Source organism: Danio rerio, chromosome 8 (assembly GCF_052040795.2).
Source record: "Danio rerio strain M-AB ecotype USA chromosome 8, GRCz13ab, whole genome shotgun sequence".
NCBI lineage: Eukaryota > Metazoa > Chordata > Actinopteri > Cypriniformes > Danionidae > Danio > Danio rerio.
The window spans coordinates 48,530,037-48,550,090 of record NC_141028.1 but is presented as its reverse complement, the minus strand read 5'-3'; the positions used below and the strand labels follow the sequence as shown (position 1 = coordinate 48,550,090).

At 35.4% G+C, this 20,054-nt stretch overlaps 1 protein-coding gene and 2 long non-coding RNA genes across 6 annotated transcripts in view; 1 reads left to right on the top strand and 2 right to left on the bottom strand.

Moving 5' to 3' along the window:
- kcnip3a (Kv channel interacting protein 3a, calsenilin) overlaps positions 1-20,054 on the bottom strand; it is a 153,453-nt gene that overhangs the window by 99,763 nt on the left and 33,636 nt on the right.
- Positions 2,801-7,492, bottom strand: LOC147842823 (uncharacterized). The gene is made up of 3 exons (XR_015498357.1): positions 6,469-7,492; positions 6,217-6,387; positions 2,801-5,655 (listed from the first exon to the last, which is right to left on the bottom strand). It is a non-coding gene; the product is annotated as an uncharacterized LOC147842823 (long non-coding RNA).
- On the top strand, positions 12,190-19,363 carry LOC147835770 (uncharacterized). 2 transcript variants are annotated; one of them, XR_015498336.1, is made up of 4 exons: positions 12,190-14,474; positions 14,731-15,150; positions 15,615-16,941; positions 17,573-19,363. It is a non-coding gene; the product is annotated as an uncharacterized LOC147835770 (long non-coding RNA). The 2 variants fall into 2 exon arrangements; XR_015498335.1 differs by lacking the exon at positions 17,573-19,363 and having other exon boundaries at positions 15,615-16,953.

Genomic DNA, 20,054 nt, shown 5'->3' with positions numbered 1-20,054 from the left:
TATAAAATGGCTTTTCTTCTGGTCAAAATAAAACAAATAAGCCTTTCTCCAGAAGAAAAAATATTATAGAAAATACTGTGAAAAAATCCTTGCTCTGTTAAACATCATTTGGGAAATATTTATAAAACAAAAATTCAGAGGAGGGCAAATAATTTTGACATTAACTGATAATCGTTTTGAATAATCATGATTATGATTTTCCCATAATCGAGCAGCCTTAATATCTATTGTATTTTTATACCTACATTGCTAATTACATTTTGTCCCCCAATGATTGCAAACTTTACATTTCATAATCAAATCTGTAGTCTCACTTGATCCTTCAGAAATTATTCTAATATGCTGATTCGATGCTCATTTGTGATTATTATCATCATCGTTGGTGTCAAGCATTGCTTAATATTCTATGATTTGGTGACATTTTGCAATACACAGTCATGCCAACAGAGCTCATTTGAATTTAATATGAGACAATCGTCAAGAGAGGCAAAAAAATGTGTGGGCCATTCAGAGCTTTCTGTAGCTCAATTCGTTCATTTTTTCCCAGACCTTCCCATGATGCCTCAGCCGTGGGATAATCGTAGTACGACTTGCCAAAGATAATCTCTCTCGATCCCTCTAATTGACACTGTCTGACTTGCTCTTCATCTCCCCCTACACAGACAGCGCACACACACACACACACACACACACACACACACACACACACATATATTCATGCTGTCAAGACATGAACATGCGTACATGTTTGAACACAAACACACACCATAATGCTACACTGATTATTGATTTAACAGCGTTTAAGGACTACAATGACCACTGAAAATGGACAGAATGTGGAAAATATCAATGTGCAATTTAGAGGATGATTTAAATAAATGCAAGAGCTCCGTTTGTTTTTCACAAGGGAATGGAACAAGGATGAGAAATATGGAGAAAAAGGGGGAGGCAAATAGAGTAGTGTAAACGTTCTGACCAAACACTCCCACCATGCTGAGATATAAATAGAAAAGAAGAGAGAGAGAGAGAGAGAGAGAGAGAGAGAGAGAGATAACAGATAATGAGTAAAATACAGAAAAAAAATCAACCACCACTGTATTTTGTTCTTAGATACACTGACGCCAATTAGCATAATGAGCACCGAAATACAATAAAAGAAAGGGAAGAGCGAGCGGAGGAGTGAAGAAAAATAGAGGAGAGGGGAAATGACGGAGCGAATGGAGGGTTATTGGAAGATATAGAGATGATATGAAACCATTTTGGAAGGGGGGGAAATTAGCATAGCTATTTCTGTGCATTTCATTGGGGAGGGAGAGAAAGAAAGAGACAGAGAGAAAGAAAGAGAGAGGGAGGAGGAGGAGAGTAAAAGGAATAAAAAAGGGCAACAGAAATAAAAAAGGTTAAAGTTAATGTAATATCAAGTTAGGCAATGGGTGAAGTTAAAATTGTACTTGACTTATTTATTATGCCTATATTTAAGAATATTAATCTTTTTTTATTTATTCTTTTAGTTTTTTTATTGCATAACACGAACAAAAGCATATACAAAAATTGAGGAATATGGTGCTTAACATTTTTCACATCAATGGAAAAATCAATAGATAATAAAATGACAAGGGTATTACAAATAAAAACGACAAGAGATTTGCATAAAATGACTCCAAAATTGCATAAATTCTTACAGTTGTTTTATTTTTAATGTCTTTTAGGGTTTCGAAATAATGCTTAAGATCAATTTTAAATCTAAAAATAATGTTAGGTTTATCATTGGCTTGTTTTTGTTTGTGTAGTATATGGTCCTTGCCTTAATTTTGAAATAATAAACACATTTTGCTCCAAAGTTGTATTATTATTAGTGTATGTCAAAAATATCTTTACAATAAAGTTTATATAAGTTTAAATATAAGATATTCAACATCAAACCAAAATCTTTGAGTATATGTGCATTCAAAAACAGATCGATTCCTCTAATTCACAAAAAAAGTGCATGGAGATTCCATGTCTCTAATTTTTTTTTAACAACTTGTTTCACTGGATAAATTAAATGAATTAGTTTACATTATTTGTCACTTCTTTACTTTATTGGTGAGACAGTATTTACAAGATAAGTTCCAAACTTTTTTCCATTCAATCTGCTCAAATAAGGAATTATAAAAAGATTTGCATTTAGGTAACAATGTGTTTTTTTTTACCTTTTTAATGTAAAAGTTATTACATTTATTGTGTATAATTTTAAAGCATTAATACTTAACTGATTAGTATGTACAAGATTTGATTCAGAGGACAAATTACCAGATAGGAGCTGAACAAGTCCACTAGGAATTGCATCAAATACTATTGCAAATTCTTTAGCAGTTATGGGGATCTTGTAATAACTGAGACATTCACAATAATTAAAAAGTTGTCCATTACTTTTGAATAACTCTCTCACCAATAAAATATTATTATTGTACCAAATTCTATAAAATAAAGGTTTATTTTTAAAGGTTGTTCACTCATTCATTATCTTTTCGACTTAGTCCCTTTCTTAATCTGGGGTCGCCACAGAGGAATGAACCGCTAACTTATCCAGCCTATGTTTTATGCAGCAGATGCCCTTCAAGCTGCAACCATCACTGGGAAACACCCACACACACACTACGGTCAATTTTATCATACCCAATTCACCTGTACCACATGTCTTTGAACTTGTGGGGGAAACCGGAGCACCCGGAGGAAATCCACGTGAACACGGGGAGAGCATGCAAACTCCACAGAAATGCCAACTGACCCAGCCAAGGCTTGAACCAGCAACCTTCTTGCTGTGAGGCAAACGTGCTACCCACTGTGCCACCACATCTTTAAAGTGTTTAAATTTGTTAATATTAATCTTTTTCTCACTATAGGTTATCACATAACATTATTGATGATGTGCACAATTCAGATGGAGGGCAGGAAGTGATTCTTCTACATAGGAATCACAAACAGAACATCAAAATGTGTGTTTTATGTTGTTTATAATTGTTTAAATCTGCCAAAATAAGGAATGCCAAACAGCTTTTATAGACTTCCAAATGATTTTGCTCATAAAAGAGGGAAAGTTCAAGAAACTGGCTGACAAACGGGAGAAAAGACAGCATGTAACAATTTTTCAATACATTTATGTGTACAAGCTTTTTTGAACTCGATATTTAATTTGACAGCACCAATGAAGATTATAAACAGGGTTAGCTATGTGTATAAACATGTTTACGTGTTATATTAAACTTAGATACAAACACCACCACACGTATACAAAGTCAAGAAGAATATAAATAACATAACGTACCCTGAATGTAAGAGCTGTAAGGAAATTTCTGTCTTGTTTTGCAATAATCCAAGTCTTTACTGTCGTTTTAGCAGAACAAAACAACCATAACGTTATTGTCTATATATACTGCAGCCTAGAATTTTTGTTAATGTTAAGTTCATTGACTGAAGAAAAAAGAAATGCAACCCCTGCGACAAAACTCATTTTAGTGAAGCACTTAATTCCCTTTGCAAAAATAATAAATAATAATGTAGACTATGAGCTTTAGAATGCTTTAATCTGTTATTTTGTGTCGTCTGGAAGATATCCACATGAGGAAAAACTATAGTAATTTGTAATAAATGTTTTTGAAAAGCATAGAAAAGTGTATAATGTGTACAATGAATGCTACAGTATTCTGTAGTAAACTAGTAAACTGATCAACTGTTATAAACACCGCAACATTAGTGTAAACTGTGGTGCATTGTGATGGTGTATAAGTATAGTGTAGAAAACTGAAGCCTATTGAATATTTTGTTTATTACTACAGTTGTGTTTTCCCACAGCAACAATATAATTACTGAGACAGTTTAAATCAAGTCATTATGTATAGTATGCTTCCAAACACTATAGTATTTAAAATAGTATGTTTTCATGTCACATATTAGCTTATACAGTATTTACCGCCATGATGACAGGCAAATATATTTCAGTTCAGTAGAAAACTTGGCCTTCTTCATTATATAAGGATCATGCCCAACATATAGTATGTGCTTATTTTCTATTTATATTTCCTTTAAAAGTTAATCGCAAAAACAGAGACTTTCCTCTATGCCTCCAATTTAGTTTTTTTACTTCCAGCCCTCCATCTGAATTTAGCACATCACTAAAACCACATGACTGAAAACAACCTATACAAAAATAACATCCTGTAATGTTTTAATGTGTTGGTTATAGTTCATTCCAGCCTCCTACCTGACTAACGCTACATCTATTTGTCCAAAGCCAGGTGCTAATTCATCCAACCACCAGAGGGAGTTCACTCCCAAAAAATGACATCACATATTCCTTCAACGGTTACTTTTTGTTTGTTAAAGAAATATGGTGCATTCGAAATCGCATACTTCCCTACTGTATAGTATGTGAAGAACAGTACATGTGCTAGGTTCAAATTCATATAGTGCTCAAAAAAAAAAAAAAAAAAAAAAGAAATAAAAATGTGAGTACCTGGATGGATTTTTGTTTTAAAAAGATGTCTAATAGATGTCTAATAAACGTCTAAACATAGTCGTCTTGGCTAAAACAAGGCTAAATTTGGGCTTTCAGTAAAAATCTATAAGACGTCTAAGAATAGGCCAAAACTAGAAATCATCAAATGAACATAAGTGAATGGCTACACATATAAAGTCTGTCTAATCTGTTAATTTGACTACTAGTCTAGTTTTGGGCTATTCTTAGATGCCTGTTAGATTTTCACTGGCTGCTCAAGTTTAGCCTTGTTTTAGCAAAGCTGTCTACATTTGGATGTCTATTAAACACAAATTGTTTGCTGGGTGGTCTCCATCTCTGTCTGCACCACTGTGGTTGCACTGTTTTTTTCCCTGGTGTGCACTTAATCCAAATCTAATGTTCAAGAGCAAACATGTTGAAGACTAGCCAATAAAAATTTTGAAGAATATCCAATAAAGCTGCTAATTCCTGAAACTATAAGCAATTATGTCACAAAAGCAATTTATTTAGCATAGTTATGAAAGCAAACTGGTATTTGAAGCATCTGTAAAACTGATTTCCGAAAAAAGTGATGAAAATAATGATGTTATAATAAAAATGGCATTTCTTTTTTCAGTATGGAGTAATCAAATAAGTAACCATTTCCCCCTTTACAACACCATCACTGTTACTGACAATAAAATGTGGCAATATAGAATTGATTTATAATTTGCAATTGAGTTCACTTATGTGCTTTTCATCTGAATCTGTCGGCCAGCTCTGGTTTGTGTGAGTAGGGCACATAACTGATAATGATTGTCATGTTTTCGTGTAGGGGAGGGACAACCACATAACTGATGATGGGGTAGATGGAGCCAGTGCATTAAAGAAACTGAAATAGTTTAGTATTGTTCTGACAAGTGGGAATAATTAAAAGTAGCCAAAACAAATCACTCACTCACTCATTATCCTTCAGCGTTTTTTTGTTGTTGTTTTTTTTTTGTAACATCCCAAAACTGGTTAAACCGTGCCCTTTCATCTTAAAAATGTTGCCAAAAAACAGGTATGCACTATTCAGTGTTTACTCTGTAGGACTAATAAAAAGAACTTCAAGCTCCAGTTACATTGCCATCCTCTACATCCACTATGATCAATTAATTCTTGCTAATCAATTATACCTAGAATTTTAAAATTAACTGCAGGCAGTAGATCCTTTTCATACGCTTAAATTCTGGAACAGCCTTTATGACATAGTTCGGGAAGCAGGCAAACCCTGTCAGTTTAAATCTACATTAAAGTCACAACTGTTTGCACTATCAAATGCATACAATACAAAACATAAAAATTCAAAACCCCTAAGGACTTGTTAGGCTGCAACAATCAGGGCAGCCAGAACAGGGAATACTTCCCAAAAAGACACTGTGAGAGGAATAATAATAATTCCTTACATTTATATAGCGCTTTCTGGGCACTCAAAGCACTTTACACAAATGGAGGAATCTCCTCATCCACCATCAGTGTGCAGCATCCACCTGGATGATGCGATGGCAGCCATTTTGCGCCAGACTGCAAATCACACACTAGCTGACTTATGCACTTAGCACAGTGATGAAACCAATTATGATGTTGGGATGGTTACGAGGCTATGATGGACAGAGGACAGTGGGCAAATTTGCCCAGGATGCCGAGCTAAACCACTACTATTTTTCGAAGGACATCCTGGGATTTTTAACGACCACAGCGAGTCAGGACCTCGGTTTAACATCTCATCCGAAAGACAGCGCTCATTGAGCAGTATAGAGTCCCCATCACAATATTAGGGCATTAGGACCCACACAGACCTCCCCTTGCTGCCCTTACTAACACCACTTCCAGCAGCAACCTAGCTTATGTGGTCTCCCATACAGGTACTGACCAGGCACAGCCCTGCTTAGCTTCAGTGGGCGACCATGTGAGAGTTGCAGAGAGCTAGCTGCCGGAATAGATTCTACGCTCATATTCACATTATCTTGGATCTGGTCCATATCCAGAGCAGATGGTTGTCATGCACAGAGAAAGACCGTGCCGCACCATGATGCACATCCATCGTTCTCAAGGCCACTGATATTTTTAGACTGCCTCAAACATTTGGCCGGGGATAACTGCTTCCCTGAACAAGAATAGTTTTCTCCCAAGGTTTGTTCTCAGTTTCTGTCAATTAGTGGAGTTTTGGTTTCTTGCCACTGTCTCTTCTGGCTTGCTTAGTTGAGGTCAATGGAGCTGAGCTCTTCATCCTCCAATTATGACATTCTTATTAAACTGAACTGAATCATCTTTGATCTAAGAACTACACTACAATTCTACCACCATGCTTCTGCCTGCCTGATACCCTGAATGTGTTCCACAAACTAATATAATGTTATGGCTTTTTATCCTTTTCATGTTAATTTATGTAAAGTAGCTTTAACACAGTCTACATCAGGGGTCACCACCTTTTTAAAACTGAGAGCTACTTCTTTTGTACCGATTAATGTGAAGGGCAACCAGTTTCAAACACACTTCTCAAATAACAAACTTGCTCAATTTACTTTTAATTATATGGTATTATTAATAATTAATTATATTCATCTATGTCAAGACACTGATTATGTTAATAATTTCTCACAATAGTTGTCAACGATTTAACAAGGTAGGAAACCTCAATATGCAACAATTTATTTCTATAAATCTCTGCAAGTATTTACATTTATAAATGATCCCTTCTACAATATTTTCACTAGCCACTAACAATTTTTAATAAATCATGCTCTATGGTGTACCATGTTTGTACAGATCATCAACTGTGTTACATAAATCAACTTTTAGATTTTACTGAAATTATGTCCAAATCTACAGCATTTTTAACATTGGACATTGGAGCGGGTGGAGATTACATACGTTCAAGTCTTTAAGCATGGTAGCTTGCGTGACATGTTCTGAAATGTCCGTCAAAATTGTGCCACTTTGTTGTTGCCACAGTTGCCCCGCAAATGAAGTAAAAAAAAAAAAAAAAAAAAAATTATATATATATATATATATATATATATATATATATATATATATATATATATATATATATATATATATATATATATATATATTCTTCCATAAACTGCAAATTTTAATAATATAATAAAATTATTGTAAAATTATAATACATTTATAAACAAATAATTAAATTATGTTTTTTTCTGCCATGTTTTCTGGGATAAATCATCTCTTCCCCTTTACTCTGCCCGCTAGCAGTTTCCTTGATGCCCACAACCATTGCTTGGAAGACCAGCTAGCTCTCATCTAATTGTCACGTTACGTGATTTAAAACGGGAACAAAAGTTGCGGATCCAAGTGCAGATTTATTTACAATAGTGCAGCAAACAGAAAAACAAGGTGTCCAGGTGCAAAGTAACATATAAACAACAAAACAAGAAACATGAATCAGAAACAGGGCTCAGGAATCACAAACTCGATATACAAGACTTACTAGATCACGGAGACAAGAAAGACAACGATGCAGTAACAAACAGAGGTGGAATGGTTGTATAAATAGTCCAGGAAATCAACAGGAAACAGGAACAGCTGTGATGGCCAATCAGTGTAAGTGAACCGGGTGTAATGCGTGTGGTGTGTATGGACTTGTAGTTCTCGGGCGCTGTAGTTCACTCTCAGAGTCCGTTGAACTACAGCACCCTCAGGTGGTCACTGACAATCATGACACTAATATGAAATATTTTAAAATGTTTATATATATATATATATATATAAATATATATATATATATTAGATACAGCTTACTTGTAAGTGGCGCTATGGTAAGCTATTTTTAGAACAGGCCTACGCGCAACTCATGTGATCCTCGTGGACACCATTTTGGTGACCCCATGCCTACAATGGAAAAACCGTTACAAAAATATTAGTGACTTGACTTTATGGTGAAAGATCTCCTACATTGACCTCTTTTTCTGACAAAGGGTGCAGACTTGCTTGTCTTCCATAGGCTTGTATGGGATTACATATGCTCACAATGCTTTTCTATTGTATAATTGTCTTGCCTAATCTGTTGTCTGTTTACTAGACTTACATAATATTAGTCTTGGTAATCCATTCAGTCTTGATTGCCTGTTGGACAGTTTTTTTTTTACCCTGGATGGATGTAAACATGTTGTAGGAGACCTAAAATTCTTTAAATTCACACGTTTCAAATACCTGTTAACTTAAAAGATTCTTTGAGCAACCCAACATTATCTTTTCTAAAGCAATGCAAGCCTATTTTTTATATTATTGATTGATTGATTGATTGATTGATTGATTGATTGATTGATTGATTGATTGTACATTTAGTTCAAATACCGGTCATGTAATTTGCTAGTTCGTGACATGCTAGTAACATGCTAGTTCGTGATCAAGACAGTCTATTCATTCAGCTTTTAAAAAAAATAATAATAATAAAAAAAACCATTAAACAGTGACTTGTACATTTGTGGCAAGATATTCATTCAGAACATCCAACTAATGAAATGCTCTTTGCTATTTACTCTCACATTAATGAACAAAAACATGAGTCATTGCATTGGGATGAACAAGAGCGTTCATTCACCTAGAAGCTTCATTTAACAAAGCAACACTAGCGCTAAGCAGGGAATTTGCCACAAAATCCTAGCATCAAGTTGTGCAACTCATCTCATTTTCTTATGAAAACATTACACTCATTTAACCTTTATATGTTTGCTAAACAAGTGCACACAGCTTTCAGCCACTCCTCCATTCAATGTATGCGCAAACACACGAAGCGTGTCCTTGTTTAGCACTTAATGGCAGAAAAGCATACAGACAGAGAGTGGACTGTATAATTAAAGCCGGAGGGAGACTCTTCTATTCAGAGGAAAGATCTTTGCGTTAGATCACTATTAAAAAAGATGAACTGAATAACCACAATCCACTCACAATCCCCCAGACACATGTACAGAAAAACAGCAGCTCAGATAGGAAAATCATCCAACAGCAAGTGGAAGCTGTTTGTTTATATTTTGTAAAATAAATGCCAATATATGAGTACAATAACAAATGGGTCTGAAACTGAGTAACTTAAATCATGTTTGTAACTCAAATAAAGCATAGTGTATTTTCTGAAAATCTATAACTTTTCAATATTAAAAATGTTAAAAATGAAAACTCTTCACCGTTTCCAACAATAATAAAAAGTACATTTTGCCATTAATGAGCAACTATTTGTGACTGTTGCCTACAAAATATTAGCTATCATCTTTTCACACTTCAATAATATTTAGACAGGTACAATACATTTCTTAAACTTCATTGTTTAAAAAAATTATTCGGTAAAAGATGTATTTTTTATGATTTTCTTTATTAATTTACGTCACTGATAATTTGTTTTAAGTATGCAATAATATTTAAATGGGGAACAATATATATAAGGGGGCGAGGCAGTGGCGCAGTAGGTAGTGCTGTCGCCTCACAGCAAGAACGTCGCTGGGTAGCTGGTTCAAACCTTGGCTCAGTTGGCGTTTCTGAGTGGAGTTTGCATGTTCTCCCTGCCTTCACGTGGGTTTCCTCCGGGTGCTCCGATTTCCCCCACTGCCAAGAGACATGAGTTATAGGTGAATTGGGTAGGCTAAATTGTCCGTAGTGTAAGAGTGTGTGTGTGGATGTTTCCCAGAGATGGGTTGCAGCTGGAAGGGCATCCGCTGCGTAAAAACTTGCTGGATAAGTTGGCAGTTCATTCTGCTGTGGTGACCCCGGATTAATAAAAGGACTAAGCCGATAAGAAAATGAATGAATGAATTAATATATATAAGCAATATCAAACAAGTAGCAGTTCGATACGGCTGTATATCGGCACTGGTGGGAGGCCTGCCTTGTCCCAAAAGTGATGATATACAGCCATATTGCACTACTACGAGTGTGATATCGGTTTTTATCCAACAGTTTGACGACATAATTGTGTATATAAAAAAACAATATCAAACATGGAGAGTCTAAAAATCCTTTTGTGTGAGAAACTACTTCCTTCCATCATTCCTTCACATCTGCAGCTGCCATCAGAACTGCAGAAATTGTTGCTACTTAACAAAAGTCATTTTAGGGCTTGTGTTTGAATGATTCTCTAGCGTAATACCCTGTTAAAAAGAAAAAAAAAACGTAATGTAAAATAATGGCCGTTAAATTACAGTTATTTACCTTAAAATAACAGATGTCAAATTACAAAAATTTTCTTAAATTTAAATTTCCGGTAATTTTCTGTAATTTACTGCCAGTTACTTTACAGCAAATGTCTGTAAGTTAACAACCATTATTTTACAGTTTTTTTTCCCGGGAAAATGTAAACAATTTTTTTGCAGTGTATCTAAAGTGATAAAAAAAAACAGGTGATTTTAGGATTGTAAGGCAGAACAACATGAAATGCCATCAGTCTAAAGACATTTCGCAGTATTTTTCTGATGCACTCAGAATATCACAATAAATAACCCCGGAAAACATTTCTTCTTTCGTACTTTTACTGAACTAGTCTGCAGAGAGTCTAGAAAGAATGGGCAACACAAAATGCATACATTCCTGATACGTGAGTCCCATGTCATACTCAATACACTAAAATTATAATAGTATAAATACAACAGAATTAAATAGATTATGCTTAAAATAAACATTGCATGCCTTTTCTAAAACCACTAGCAGTTTGCAGTTTGATAATTGTGCCAAACAATAGCATGTTCACAGACATTGTTATAACTAAAGTTTAAATATATATATATATATATATATATATATATATATATATATATATATATATATATATATATATAAATATATATATATATATATATATATATATATATATATATATATATATATATATATATATATTTGGTAATAATGATTCATAAATTTGCCAATGCCTTTTGTACTAACACTGGTGCTTGACTTGGCTTGTTAATTTTAGGCATTGCTGTGAAGTATAGAAGCTATTAAAAAAAAAGATTAGAAAAATGTGTTTACTGTGCATTTATTCAAATAGATTAGGTCTTTGGGGTATTCTGACCATACAGAAAATTAGCACGCTGCAAATATAATGTTTAGTTGTAGTATACACAAGAAATTATTATGAATTTATTCAGAAATTGCTTATGAATTGCACAAATAATGACATTTGAATAACAAAATCATTCTTTTTAATGTGAAATTGTAACGCAGAAAGATTAAATCTGCATTTTGTTGTTAAAACCTTTAGTGATGCTGTTTAATTTATAGATTAAAAAAGCTGATAAATCCACTCCTGTGGTATATGCTATTCTGAACCAAAACCCAAGACAGTGCTCTTTAACCTGCAGCTGTAACCAGTGCTTAGTATTGATCAGAAATAGATTAAATGCTGGGTAAAGCTGCATAATTGATGAGAGTGGAGCCACACGTGGATGTGGAGCAGGACCCGAGTGCTGGAAAAGACTGTGCTCCATTAAAACACCATCAAACATGCATAACGCTCTCTACCCGTGATTCTGCTTCCACGAGCTGAACCGCAGCTAAGACTAAGAGCATGCCAGAGGTTCGCTTTTCATTTCTCTGACGATTTAATCAATTATAGCATCATTAAAATCAGTGCTCCTTGGGCCAACTTTTCGCCATAGAAGGAACAGTAGGGCTGTAGAAACAAATATTAATTTCATCATATATGTTTTTTTGAATTTGTATTGCATTCACAAACATGAATGCTTTATTTTTTAAAGAATTTTTAACACTTCTCTACAGAAAAAAACTACACTACCCATAATTCTGACAAGATCAATCAAAGAAGTCGCTGTTACCATGGAAATTGTCACTCAAATGCTGTGACTGACTGAGGCTACATACACACTGCTGCTGAATTTGATTGTCGAGACTCCTTTTAGTGCTTAATCCTGTTTTGTGCACACAGTTCAGTAATTTATACAAGTGGCAACTGCATTCAATAACCAAATTAACTCCCAAATAACATCAGGTAGCAACAACACAATGTGTTCAGTTCTACGCAATGCAGAGCCAAACTTAACTAACAGTTAATGAGGCATTTAAATGTATATGAGAGTTCTGTCTTACTTCTCTATCAAGCTCGGGATACATCAAGTTGATTGTATAAAACTAGCTGTGTTTTCGCTTTGCATATGTGTGTTCTCGGCATCCAAAAAGCTGCCAGTGATCACATCAAACAGACAATCACCTGTGTGAAAGGGATGTATCTTTTAAAACCCGCAGATGGAAGTAGTCTGTATTGTCATTCCACAAAAGGTCATTACAAGAGTTACTTTTAAAATGTTCCTTTCAAGCTCCCATTATACAAGTTAAATTAGTTGAAGTCAGAATTAGTTAGCCCCCTGAATTATTAGTGTCATTATTAGGGTCGTTGGAAACATTCACATTTACACAAACTACAAATCCACCAGTTCATGGACTACAACTTCATACATGCACACCGTTCACACTCATGTTCTAGATCCTGACTGATTACACTCGCACAGCTGAAGCTGCTCAAGGACTGATTCATGGACTGTAAGTACTGCTCAAACACAAACACTGTTGCTGAGTCTTGTTATCTGTTAGTGACATTACAAAGCATTTCCTTTGTCTTGCTTTTCTGTGTTTTTGATCCTCGCCTTGTTCATTTGTTTAATCCTGTTTGCTGCCTGCCTTGTGACCATCTGCATGTTATTTTGATTACGACTCTGGATTGCCCTTATACATCTGTTTGCCCCTGTATGACCATCGCTTGCCTGACAATTGTATTAAACCTGTATTTGGATTCTCACCCCTGTTGTCAGTGTCACATCCACTGGTTACAATTAGCCCCTGTTTATTTTTTCCTCCAATTTCTGTTTAACTGAGAGCAGATTTTTTTCCAACACATTTCTAATCATAATAGTTTAATAACTCATTTCTAATAACTGATTTATTTTATCTTTGCCATGATGACAGTACATAATATTTTACTAAAATTTTTTCAAGACACTTCTATACAGTTTAAAGTGGCATTTAAAGGCTTAACTAGGTTAATTAGGTTAACTAGGCAGTTTAGGGTAATTAGGCAAGTTATTGCATAACGATTGTTTGTTCTGTAGAATATCCAAAACAAAAATAGCTTAAAGGGGCTAATAATTTTGACCTTTAAATGGATTTAAAAAATGAAACAAATAAAACTTTCTCCAGAAGAAAAAATATTATCAGACATACTGTAAAAATGTCCTTGAATTCTGACTTCGACTATAGTTCGATTAATGTCATTGGGCCCGATCATACACTCAATACGGTGCAAGATGCGTTTTGTGTAACTTGTTGCTGTTTTCAGACCAGCACAACCCTAATTTCATGTTTTGCACCATGTTGTTTAAATAGCAAATCCATTTGTGCCACTTTGTGGACTCATAGGTGTTTTGGTCTAAAAAGGAGGTGTGTTAAGGTGCATTGTTGGTGCTGTAATAGACGGCGCTGTTGACTTACTGAAAGCTGGACTAAAGTCTAGCACAGAGCACGTTAGTTATGCACCTATACACAGCCAAATGGTTACACATAGCTTAATACACATATCATGTACAGCAATACACAAATATCTTTACATATGAAAAAAAATTAGGATTAAAATGTTACAAAAAATATATATTTTCTACATAAATATAAAAACCCATGCCTCCATGCCTTCTTCATGACGGGTGGCGTTTTTCCCAGTTTATTCATGCCTGTTTGCTTTTGTATAATGTTTATAAATTGTTATTAGCAATATTTATTACTTGTGGAATTTAGCGGTTATTATTTTTGCTGTTTTTTTTTTCTAAAGCATGACGGTAAAACTCGAACGCGGTTATGAATGTATTAAAACATATGCGTGTTTGTTGTCAAATTTGTAATTATGACAAAAAATACTAATTTGTGCATCTTCTTACCTCCGGGTGCAACCATGCTGCTGTTGTAGATGATTACACGTAAATTTTCTTACCCCGTGGTTTCGATTGTGGTCCTGACAAATGCGTTTTAAGGACTTTCTAGCCCTTCCCCTTAACTCTACTACACCTTCAAGCAAAAGAGAATTGGACCACCCCTACTTCTTCACGTGAACGGGCAAAATAAGGGGTATGGGGTAAGGGGAAGGGCTAAGGCGTAGAATTAGGATTGGGCCTTACACACCATTATCTCATGCAAATACTGTATGTCTCATAATCCATAAATATACATTTTTGAATACTTAAGTAATGCAGGCTTCTTTCTACTTCCTCATAACTTGTAAAGTTTTCTTAGTTTCTTTATGTCAGATTTGGTCAGATTCTTGCCTCTCTTTCACCCCTGTGGCTGATTCTAGATGCTGAAGACAAACAAACGAGCCTGACAGATGCTTACCAATGGCTCACAATGCCCGCCAGCTGACCATTGGCTTTGCATATCCCAGCCTTAAGATACATATAAGAGTCAGTAGCTTAAATGGTTTAAATGCAACTGTAATCCATTAGTAATTAGATCGACAGCCAAGTTGGACAGAAAAAACCTTTAAGAAAACACCTTAATGAAAATGACTAAGCTTGATTTGAATTAAATTACAATTGGATTTAAAGGGGTGGTGATTAAAAATACATGTAATCTCTTGATTGAACTTAAAAACAAAACTTTAAAGTACTGCTTTTGTGCAATAATGCAGAAATGGGCATAATGACAAATGAAGCGAAGAACAAGCTGTTGTTTTTGTTCAAAATAAAAAGCCATAAAAGACTATAATGCTACTTTAAAAATCTCTTTACACTTGTAAAGTTATAGATACAGAACAGTTTTTCAGCAGTGTTAACTTTATACTCTCGTTAAAATGTTTGTTTTGGCCACAGTCATAAAAAAATCGAATTATTCATTCATTCATTTTCTTTTCAGCTTAGTCCCTTTATTAATCTGGGGTCGCCACAGCGGAATGAACCGCCAACTTATCCAGCATTTGAGAAGCCTGAGAAAGATGCACGTTTTATATATATTTTAGAGTTTTAGAGAATTTTTATGTTTAGAGTTTCAATATATTTACAGTTGGAAATGTACAAAATGTCTTTATAGTAAATAATTATTTTTAATTTTCTAATGATCTTCTAATGAACATCCAACCCAGGCTCATTCTGAAAATGTAAAGCTATATGCAGTTAAAGTCAGAATTATTAGCCCCCCTGTTTATTTTTCCCCAATTTCTGTTTAACAGAGAGAAGATTTTTTTTTCAAAATTTTTCTAATTTTAAAAATGAAAATTCTGATTTTAAAAATAAAAAACTGCTTTTATTCTAGCCGAAATAAAACAACGAAATAAGACTTTCTCCAGAAGAAAAAAAATATTATCAGACATACTGTGAAAATTCCCTTGCATTGTTAAACATAATTTGAGAAATATTTTTTAAAAAAAATTCAAAGGGGGCTAATAATTTTGACCTCAATTGTAAATTTTTTGGAGAGTGGCAAATAAATTCCAGGAGGTATTATTATTTTTTTTGCAGTTTTAGTTTTTGCAGATCTGAAATGTCTTTTGCGAGTTCCATTCCTGTCTGCTGTTCTCACGCAAATCCACCAGAAGTTGCTGTCAACTGACTCACTGACCCACTCTCCTCCTTCCCTAAACCCAACTAATTATAGTTTCAAAAGCACCAATTGACCCATCTCGATTTAACATCTCAGTTGAAAGATAACGCTCACTGAGCAGTATAGAATCCCCATCAATATACTGGGGCGTTATGACCCAAACAGACCACAGGTTGAGTGCTTCCTGCTGGTCTCACAAATCACACTCCCAGCAGCAACCTAGCTTTCCCATGTGGTTTCCTATCCAGGTACTGACCGGGCGCAGCCCTGCTTTAGGCCCTGTTTACACTAATACATTTTAGTTTTAAAACGCTTTGTTTTGGTACAGTTACGTCTTCTGTCCGTACAAACCTCTGAGTTTTTGAGCCCTGAAAATGTTTTGAAAACGATGAAGAGTCAAAGATGAGGTTCCGTGTCAGTGTGGATGGCAAAAAAACAGAGGCATCTGAAAACAGAGGCATGGCTGCAGACATTCCCCTATCTGATTGAGGCTTTTTACATCAATATTAGGCTAGTGCACAAAGTTTAGTCTTGCACCCTTTCCTTATGTTCAGACTTCGCACGTGTCTTCGGAAGGACACATCGGGTAAGTCTTCAAAGAGAACATTGTACTTTAAAATGTCATTCGCGTCACCCTGGCTATGCTGATTACTATCCTAACAATAAAATGAAAACATGATATAAGGAACTGCCTATTTTTACTTTGATATTAACTTAACAGACACTGAAAGTGTCTGCATACGGTGGAGCTTAGACGCGCACATATGCTGCAGCACATGCCAGAGTGTGTTTGGTCACAAGACATGAGTTTTCAGTGGTGTAGAGTGGATGGAGAGCAGTTCAGAAATGCTAAACTCTCAGAAATAAAGGTACGCAAGCTGTCACTGGGGTGGTACCTTTTTAAAAGGTACACATTTGTACTTGAAGGGTCCATATTGCTACCTTAAAAGTACATATTAGTACCTACAATTTTTAAGAGGAACACTTTTGTACTTTTTTGGTAGTAATATGTACCCTTGAGGTATTAATATGGACCTTTTAGGAAAAATTTTGTACCTTTCAAAAAGGTCCCACCCCAGTGACAGATCACGTACCTTTATTTCTGAGAGTGTAGATTAACGCCAGTGTGTGCGTGGATCATTTTAGTTCTAAAATGCCATTAACATGTATTAGTGTAAACAGGACTTCATTGGGCAACCATGGGAGAGTTGCAGAGAGCCAGCTGCCGACTAGCTGTAGCTATTTACATTTGGAAATGCTTAAAATGTATTGGAAATGGAAAATTATCTTTATATTATATATTTTAATTCTCTAATGATTTTTGGCATAAAAAAAAAACTAGGGTATATCCCGAAGCATGCTAATAGGATTTTTAATTTGCCAGTAACCTGGGTTAATCGTTTCTGGTGAATTGTATGCCAATGCAAAATCGGCGCGTTTAAGGTCTGTTTTCTTTAAAAATCAGCGATCTCCACTGGCTGACTGATATCTGATATAAAGTAGGTCTCAGACTCTACAAGAAGCACTGCATTAAATCACATTTTCCCCGCCATGTCTTTAAAATATGAACATTTCATTTCACCCCAGTATATTCAATGGAGCTTCTGCGCTAGCCTGCCGATTGTGACAGGCGCTAGAAAGCAAGCCGATTTTTGTCTCGTTTTACGCTTGAGCCACTAAATGAATGCCAAAGTCTGTATAACTGATTGTATTTGAATTACATTACAACATCGATGCTGTAAAAGTAACCATATAAAATGGAAAAAAAAACTCACAATAACAGGTCACCGGAAGTTTATCAGTATGGTAAAACACACTAGCTCGGCATATACCCTATTGTTTTTACCCATACAGTACGCTATATTTTTGGTTCATCTTAAAAATATACCCTTATAACAAAAGACTGGTTTAATAGTCTAGCTCACATATTGAAAACGCTTGTGAATCACAAAAAGGGAAACTGTTAATTAGGAGATGTAATTTACAGTCCAGTGCCACAAAAATGCAAGCGAAACAGAAAAGGTCTATTCTGTTCTTTTTAAAGTTAAAGAGAACTACATTTTTAGAACACTGAGTCATGCACAAGATGCTTCAATGGATGCAACAATCAAAGATGTCTATCTGGCTTTGTTTACATAAAGACAATGAAAACGTACTGCAGTGGAATTGCAAAAATATTTTCTCTTTGATCGACCACATTAATATCAGGTTATCTGGGTGGTCAGCGATGGCCTTTAGAAGACATTACTGTGCAATGCTGCATCAGATGTAATCAGGCATTGCAAATCTGATGTTTGCGCATGTGGAATTAAAGGTCGTGATCATCTGGTTCCCTTAACCATGTCCTTGAGAGGAGACGGCAGCCCTTATGTAACCACATGTCAGTTTGTTTATATCTGTAAAGCCCAAAAAAGAGAAAAAAAAAGCTGGACAGAGAAGGGTGGTGAGGAATAGGGGACGGTTGAGGGCTGTAGATAAAGAGATCCGCCAGGCGTTATCAGTCAGCGTAGCTCTTATAATGATGAGGTCGGCTTTTATGTTTCAACTTAATGCACCGCAGCCTCTTTACTAAAGACCAGCCTAAAGGCTTCGCTCTTCAAAGAGCTGTTATGACTTCCTCCTAAACCACTAAGAAGGACCGAGAGAGGAAGAGAGAAAGTGATGAAGGAATGTTGCGAGATGAATCAATTATTCAGTACAAGTCAAGAACTCTGTGATATACAGTAAGTGCTTCTTCAACTCATACATGAGATGTTCACCACCCACCATACAAACACCAAAAGGCAACTAAACAACAGCAAATGCATACTTGCACTGTTATATAAGAGCTGGTACTGATGCTAACTATTTAGAAAGGATTGATTGTGTTATAAAATGACATATGGACCTCTTTCTTTTGTTTATTAGTTAACCAGTTTAGGATTTGGAATGACTGAACTGTAAACTCAAGCTGATGGTGTGATTTTACTTTCAGTAATTAACTAGAACTACCAAGAAAGTCATTTAGAAGTTTATATTATTTATTTTATTTATTATTTTGTAATTTAATAACTTAGTCATGCTTTATTTTGACTGTCCGTTTATTGAATTTAAGTTACATTGCACCTACATGCCAACTAATTCTCATTAGATTATTAGTAGACTGTTAAGTTGGGGTTAGGGTTGGGGTTAGGGCTAATGTAAGCAGCCATGTACTTGCAAAGTTTCTTATAGTCAGTTAAATGTCTGTTGAAGGAGCAGTATCAGCAGATATTAAGCAGACAGTCTACTAATGCTCAAATGGACTATCAAAATAAAGTGTTACCAATAGCTTCAATAAACCCCTATAACTAATTCTCTGGTAAAGCAGTGGTGCGGTATTGCTGACGCCTCACAGCAAGAAGGTCGCTGGGTCACTGGTCGAGCCTCGGCTCAGTTGGCGTTTCTGTGTGGAGTTTGCATGTTCTCCCTGCGTTTGCGTGGGTTTCCTCCGGGTGCTCCGGTTTCCCCCACAGTCCAAAGACATGCGGTACAGGTGAATTGGATAGGCCGTAGTGTGTGTGTGAATGTGTGTGTGGATGTTTCCCAGAGATGGGTTGTAGCTGAAAGGGCATCCGCTGCACAAAAACTTACTGGATAAGTTGGTGGTTCATTCCGCTGTGGCGACCCTGGATTAATAAAGGGACTAATGAAAATGAAAGAATGAATGAACTAATTCTCTGACCTTTCCAAAAATGTGTATATTCTATTCAAATTATGGTATTTTATTTAAACTACACAACCCAACAGAAGTCTGTGTATTTTTTTTTACCTTGAATGGCCATGATAATCAAATTGACCACATGCATTTTAGTGTCTGCTACTTTTTCTCATGCCCTTGTAAATGGGTGCATCTGTTGCCTAGCAACATTCTCTTAAGAAAATAAAACTTACTGTCGCAAATACTTAACTTCAGACATGTCTTTCAAACTTTCAAAAGCAACAGATTCACTGTGGTGAAAAA